The following is a 7,574-nucleotide window of genomic DNA, read 5'->3' on the forward strand; positions in this document are numbered from 1 at the left end:
GAGTAATTCATAGCTGAGAACTTCCCTAATCTGGGGAAGAAAACAAGCATTCATGTCCAAGAAGCAGAGGGGACCCCTCCTAAAAAGAATAAAAATACATCAACACCTCAACATATAATAGTGAAGCTTACAAATTTTAGAGAAAGAGAATCCTGAAAGAAGCTCAAAACAAGAGGCTCCTAACTTACAGAGAGAAGAACACCAGAATGACAACAGACCTATAAACAGAAACCTGGCAGACAAGAAAGGGCTGGAATAATATATTCAGGGTACTAAATGAGAAGAATATGAAGCCAAGAATACTTTATCAAGCAAGGCTGTCATTCAGAATGGAAGGAGAGATAAAGGGCTTCCAGGACAGACAGAAAATGAAAGAATATATGACCATCAAGCCAGCCCTGCAAAAAATATTAAGGGGGATGCTGTAAATGAGGAGAGAGCCAAAAGTAACATAGACCAGAAAGAAAGAGAAAATCTACAGAAACAGGAACTTTAAGGCAATACAATGGCACTAAATTCATATCTTTTGATAGTTACTCTGAATGTAAATGGGCTAAATGCTTCAATCAAAAGACACAGGGTAGCAGATTGGATTAAAAAAAGCAAGACCCATCCATATGCTGTCTACAAGAGACTCATCATAGACCTAAAGACACCTCCAAACTGAAAGTGAGGGGATGAAGAATTATTTACCATTATAATGCACCTCAAAGACAGCTGGGGTTGCAATACTCATATCAGAGAAATTAGATATTAAACCAAAGACTGTAGTAAGAAATGAAGAGGGACACTATACTTAAAGAAATGAAGAGGGACACTATACTTAAAGGATCTATCCAACAAGAAGATCTAACAATTGTAAATATGTATGCCCCCAACATTGGAGAAGCCAATTATATAAACCAATTAATAAACAAAGTAAAGAAACACATTGATAATAATACATTAATAGTAGGGGACTTCAACACCCCATTCACATCAATGGACAGATCATCTAACCAGAAAATCAACGAAGAAACAAGGGCTTTGAATGACACAATGGACCAGATGGACTTCACAGATATATACAGAACATTCCATCCTAAAAGAACAGAATACTCATTCTTCCCGAGAACACATGGAACTTTCTCCAAAATAGATCACATACTGGGTCCAAATCAGGTCTCAACTGATACCAAAAGATTGGGATTATTCCCTGCATATTTTCAGACCACAATGCATTAAAACTTGAACTCAGACACAAGAGGAAATTTGGAAGATTCTCAAACACTTGGGGTTAAATAGCATCCTATGGAAGAATAAAAGGGTCAACCAGGAAATTAAAGAAGAATTTTAAAAATTCATGGAAACTAATGAGAATGAAAATACATCTGTTCAAAACCTTTGGGATACAGCAAAGGTGGTCCTAAGAAAGAAGTACATTGCCATAAGAGCATATCTCAAAAAAATTAGAAAGATTTCAAATACACAAGCTAACCTTATGCCTAAAGGAGCTGGAGAAAGAACAACAAATAAAGCTTAAATGAAGCAGAAGAGAAATAATAAAGATTAGAGCAGAAATCAATAAAATAGAAAAAAGAAAAACAGTAGAATGGATCAATAAAACTAGAAGTTGGTTCTTTGAAAGAATTAATAACATTGATAAACTTCTAGCCAGACTTATTCAAAAGAAAAGAGAAAGGACCAAAATTAATAAATCATGAATGAAAGGGGAAAGATCATGACCAACACCAAGGAAATACAGACAATTTTAAGAACATATTATGAGCAACTATATGGCCACAAATTAGGCAATCTGGAGAAATGGATGAATTCCTGGAAACTTATAAGCTACCAAAACTGAAATAGGAAGAAATAGAAAATCTGAATAAGCCAATAAACAGCAAAGAAATTGAAGCAATAATTTAAAACCTCCCAAAAAACTAGAGTCCAGGACCAGATGGCTTCCCAGGAGAATTCTACCAAACATTTAAAGAAGAAATAATACCTATTCTACTGAAGCTGTTTCAAAAAATAGAAATAGAAGGAAAACTTCCAAACTCGTTCTATGAGGCCAGCATTACCCTGATCCCAAAACCAGACAAAGACCCCATCAAAAAGGAGAATTACAGACTAATATCCCTGATGAACATGGATGCCAAAGTACTCACCAATATACAAACTAATAGGATCCAATTGTACATTAAAAGGATTATTCACCACGACTAAGTGGGATTTATTCCTGAGATGCAAGGGTGGTTCAACATTCACAAATTGATCAATGTGATAGATCACATTAATAAAAGAAAAGACAAGAACCACCTGATCCTCTCAACTGATGCAGAAAAAACATCTGACAAAAAGAGCACCCTTTTTTATTAAAACTCTGTAAAGTATAAGGATAGTGGGAACATACCTCAAAACCATAAAAGCCATCTATGAAGATCCCACAACGAATATCATTCTCAATAGTGAAAAACTGAGAGCATTTCCCCTAAGGTCACAAACATGACAGGGATGCCCACTCTCACCATTGTTGTTCAACATATCATTAGACGTCCTAGCTTCAGCAATCAGACAACAAAAAGAAATAAAAGGCCTTCCAATTGGCAAGGAAGAAATCAAACTCTCTCTCTTCACTGATGACATGATTCTTTACGTGGAAAACCCAAAAGACTCCACCCCAAAATTGCTAGAACTCATACAACAATTCAGCAACGTAGCAGGATATAAAATCAATGATATAAATCATTGCATTTCTATACACAATGTGACTGAAGAAAGAGAAATTAAGGACTCAATCCCATTTATAATATCACCAAAAACCAAAAAAGTTTAAGGAATAAACTTAACCAAAGAGGTAAAGGATCAATACTCTAAAAACTACAGAACACTTATGAAAGAAATTGAGGAAGACACAAAGAGTTGGAAAAGCATTCCATGTTCATGGATTGGAAGAATAAATATTGTTAAAATGTCTATGCTACCCAAAGCAATCTGCACATTCAATCAATCCCTATCAAAATACCATCGACATTTTTCACAGAGCTGGAACAAACAATCCTAAAATTTGCATGGAACCAGAAAAGACTCCGAATAGCCAGAGGAATGTTGAAAAGGAAAACCAAAGCTGGGGGCATCACAATGCCTGACTCAAGCTATATTACAAAGCTGTGATCATCAAGACACCATGGTATTGGCACAAAAACAGACACAAAGATCCATGGAACAGAATGGAAGACCCAGAAATGGACCCTAAACTCTATGGTCAACTAATCTTTGACAAAGCAGGGAAGACTATGCAATGGAAAAAAGACAGTCTTCAACATATGTTGCTGGGAAACTTGGACAGCCATATGCAGAAGAATGAAACTGGACCATTATCTTACACCTTACACAAAGATAAACTCAAAATGGATGAAAGACCTAAATGTGAGACAGGACTCCATCAAAATCCTAGAGGAGAAAACAGGAAGCAACCTTTTTGACCTTGGCTACAGCAACTTCTTTCAAGACACATCTCTAAAGGCAAAGGAAACAAAAGCAAACATGAACTATAGGGACTTCTTCAAGATTAAAAGGTTTTGCACAGCAAAGGAAAGAGTCAACAAAACTAAAAGGCAGCCTATGGAATGGGAGAAGATATTTTCAAATGACATATCAGATAAAAAGCTGGTATCCAAGGTCTGTAAGGAACTTATCAAACTCAACACCCAAAAAGCATACAATCCAGTAAAGAAATGGGCAGAAGATATGAACAGACATTTCTCCAAAGAAGACATCCGAATGACCAACAGACATCTGAAAAAAATGCTCAACATCACTCGGCATCAGTGAAATACAAATTAAAACCACAATGAGATATCACCTCACACCAGTCAGAATTGCTAAGATTAACAAGACACGGAACAACAAATGTTGGAGAGGATGTGGAGAAAGGGGAACCCTCTTACATTGTTCATGGGAATGCAAGCTGGTTCAGCCACTCTGGAAAACAGTATGGAGGTTCCTCAAGAAGTTAACAATAGATTTGCCCTAAGACCCAGCAATTGCACTACTAGGTATTGACCCCAATGATACAGATGTAGTGAAAAGAAGGGGCACATGCACCCCAATTTTCTTAGCAGCAATGTCCAAATAGCCAAACTGGAAGGAGCCAAGATGCCCTTCAACAGATGAATGGATAAAGAAGAGGTGGTTCATATATACAATGGAATATTACTCAGCCATCAGAAAAGATGAATACCTACCATTTACATCGATGCAAATGGAACTGGAGGGTATTATGCTAAGTAAAATAAGTCAATCAGAGAAAGACAATTATCATATGGTTTCACTCATATGTGGAATACAAGAAATAGCACAGAGGATCATAGGGGAAGGGACGGAAAACTGCATGGAAGAAATCAGAGAGGGAGACAGACCATGAAAGATACTTGACACTGGGAAACAAACTGAGGGCTGCTGGAGGGGAGGTGGGTGGGTGGATGGAGAAACTGGGTGATGGGCATTAAAGAGGGCATGTGATGTGATGAGCACTCAGTGTTATACACAACTGATGAATTATTGAACATTATATCTGAAACTAATGATGTACTATATGTGGGTTATTTGAATCTAAATTTAGAAAAAGAGAAAATGAGAGAGGTGGCAGGTGACTTTCCCCACCACCACCCACATGATAAACACAGAATCACCTGTGAATGGAAGGGCTTTAGAGAAACATTTACTCTCAATTCAGGGCTCAGGGAAAATTTTTTTATGGCTGTACATCTGGCCCGTGCACCCTAGGTGCAATGCCCAGCCTCACATCTCTGGCCACCATTGTGTCTCTACCTCAGCTGTGCCAAGACAATGCCCTGCCCTGCCTTCTACTCCCAGCTGCCCCAGGACTCAGCCTTCAGCCACCAGAGCACTTATGGGGATCTGGCATAGGACCTTGCCCAACACAAATTTTGCTAACACCACTATTCTGCTCCCAAGTTCCCCAGTGGGCACACTCACTAAGGGCTAGCATGCTTAGTTCCCACTGACATCAAAGAGAGCAAGCTTATCCTTCAATAAGCAGAGAATTAGTGCAGATGATTGCACTAAAAGTAAAAGTGACTCAGATACAACAGGGCACAAGCAACACCCATACTATACTCTCTCAAAGTGCCAGGTTCTGGTGAACAGGGGGCACTGTATTGAAAGAGATTCCAGGACCTCCTCTTTATGTAGTCACTACCTTAAAGAGAAGAAGACATAGCTGACTTTCTTTTTTTTTTTTTTTTTTAAAGATTTTATTTATTCATTTGAGACAGAGAGAATGAGAGAGAGAGAGCACATGAGAGGGGGGGAGGGTCAGAGGGAGAAGCAGGCTCCCTGCCGAGCAGGGAGCCCGATGCGGGACTCGATCCAGGGACTCCAGGATCATGACCTGAGCCGAAGGCAGTCGCCTAACCAACTGAGCCACCCAGGCGCCCCATAGCTGACTTTCTTGACACACAGGGATTAATACAGAGAGGGAGACAAACTCAGGAGACAGAGAAAATTATCCCAAATAAAAGAGCAGGACACGGCCATGGCCAGAGATCTAGGGAAAACAAATATAAGTAACATGCCTGATGGGGAATTTAAAGCAATGATCATAAGGATACTCACTAGACTTGACAAAAGAGTAAAATACATAAGGAGAGCATTAACACAGAGATAAGGAATAACATAGCAGAGATAAACAGCTCAATAAACAAAAAGAGAAACACATTTGATGAATGAATAGCAGGAGTGAATAGTAGGATGGAAGAAGCAGAGGAATGAAGTAATGATCTAGAAGTAAGAGTAATGGAAAGTAAATTAAGCTGAACAAGAGAGAGAAAAGAAGAATTACACGGTGTGAGAATAAAAGTATAGAACTCAGTGACTCCATCAAATGTAATAACATTAGCTTTATAGGAGTCCCAAAAGAAGAGAGAGAGGAGGGGCAGAAAATTTATTCAAATAAATAATAGCTGAAAACTTCCCTAAACTGGAGAAGGAAACAGACATCCAGATCCAGAAGGCACAGATAACTCCCACCAAAATCAACAAAATCAGGCCAACACCAAGATATATTGTAGTTAAATTTGCAAAATAGAGGGATAAAGAAAAAAAAAAGTCTTAAAAGCACCATGACAAAAGTAGTCCTTAACTTACAAGGGAAAAGCCATAAGGGTAGCTGGTGACTTCTCAACAGAAACCTGGCCAGCCAGAGGAGAGTGGCATGACACATTCAAAGTGCTTAATGGGAAAAATTTGCAGCCAAGAATGCTTTATCCAGAAAGGCTGTCATTCAGAATAGGAGAGGTAAAGAATTTCCCAGACAAACAAAAACTAAAGGGGTTTGTAGCCACTAAGCCAGCCCTGCAAGAAATATTAAAGGGGACTCTGAGTGGAAAGGAGAGAAAAAAATGAGAGCATAAAAAGGTAAGAAAGGAGTAAAAATTAATATTTCTGTAAAAAATATCCATCAAGGTATTCACATAAAAAATATACAGAAAATATAATATATACCTACAAAATGGGGAGAAGAGAAAACCATGCATTCAAATATAAACAACCATGAACTTAATATGGGCTGCTATTTGAAAAAGAGATATACAAACATAATGGTAACCATATATCAAAACCCACTAATAAACATGCAAAGAATAAAGAGAAAGAAATCTAAATATATCACTAAAGAAAATCAGCAAAATGAGAGAAAAACAAGAAAAGATCAGAGAAAATCTTCAGAAACAATAAATGCTCTAATAAAAAGACAAAGTGTGACAGAATGGATAAAAACAACAACAACAACAAAAAAAAAACAAGATCAATCCATATACAAAGACTCATTTTACCTAAAGACACTAGCAGATTGAAAGTGAGTAGAAGGAGAAATATCCATCATCCAAATGGATGACAAAAGAAAGTCAGAGTAGCAATACTTAACATCAGACAAAATAGACGTTAAAACAAAGATAGTAACAAGAACCAAAGAAGGACACTATATGATAATAAAAGGGAAAATCCAATAAGAGGATATAACAACTGTAAATATTTATCCACCCAGCATAGGAGAACTCATATATATAAAACAGTAAATAGCAAACAAAGGAAATCATTTGATAATACAATAATAATAGGGGACTTTAAGACCTCAATTAGATCAATGGACATATCATCTATGCAGAAAATCAACAAGGAAACAATGGCTTTGAATGGCACACTGGATGAGAAGGATTAACAGATACATTCAGAACATTCCATCCTAAAAAAGCAGAATACACCTTCTTTTCAAGTGCACATGAAACATTCTTTCCAGAAGAGAGCTGATATTTGGCCACAAAACCAGCCTCAACAAATTCAAGAAGATCATAGTTTATACCATGCATCTTTTCTGACTACACCACCGTGAAACTACAAGTCAACCATAAGAAAAAATCTGGAAAGACCACAAACATATGGAGGTTAAGTAACATGCTACTAAACAATGAATGGGTCAATAAGGAAATCAAAGGAGAAAAAAAAAAGTGCATGGAAACAAATGAAAATGAAACCATGATGGTCTAAAACCTCTGGGATGCAGCAAAAGT

Source organism: Phoca vitulina, unplaced genomic scaffold (genome assembly GCF_004348235.1).
Source record: "Phoca vitulina isolate PV1807 unplaced genomic scaffold, GSC_HSeal_1.0 scaffold57, whole genome shotgun sequence".
Taxonomy (NCBI): domain Eukaryota; kingdom Metazoa; phylum Chordata; class Mammalia; order Carnivora; family Phocidae; genus Phoca; species Phoca vitulina.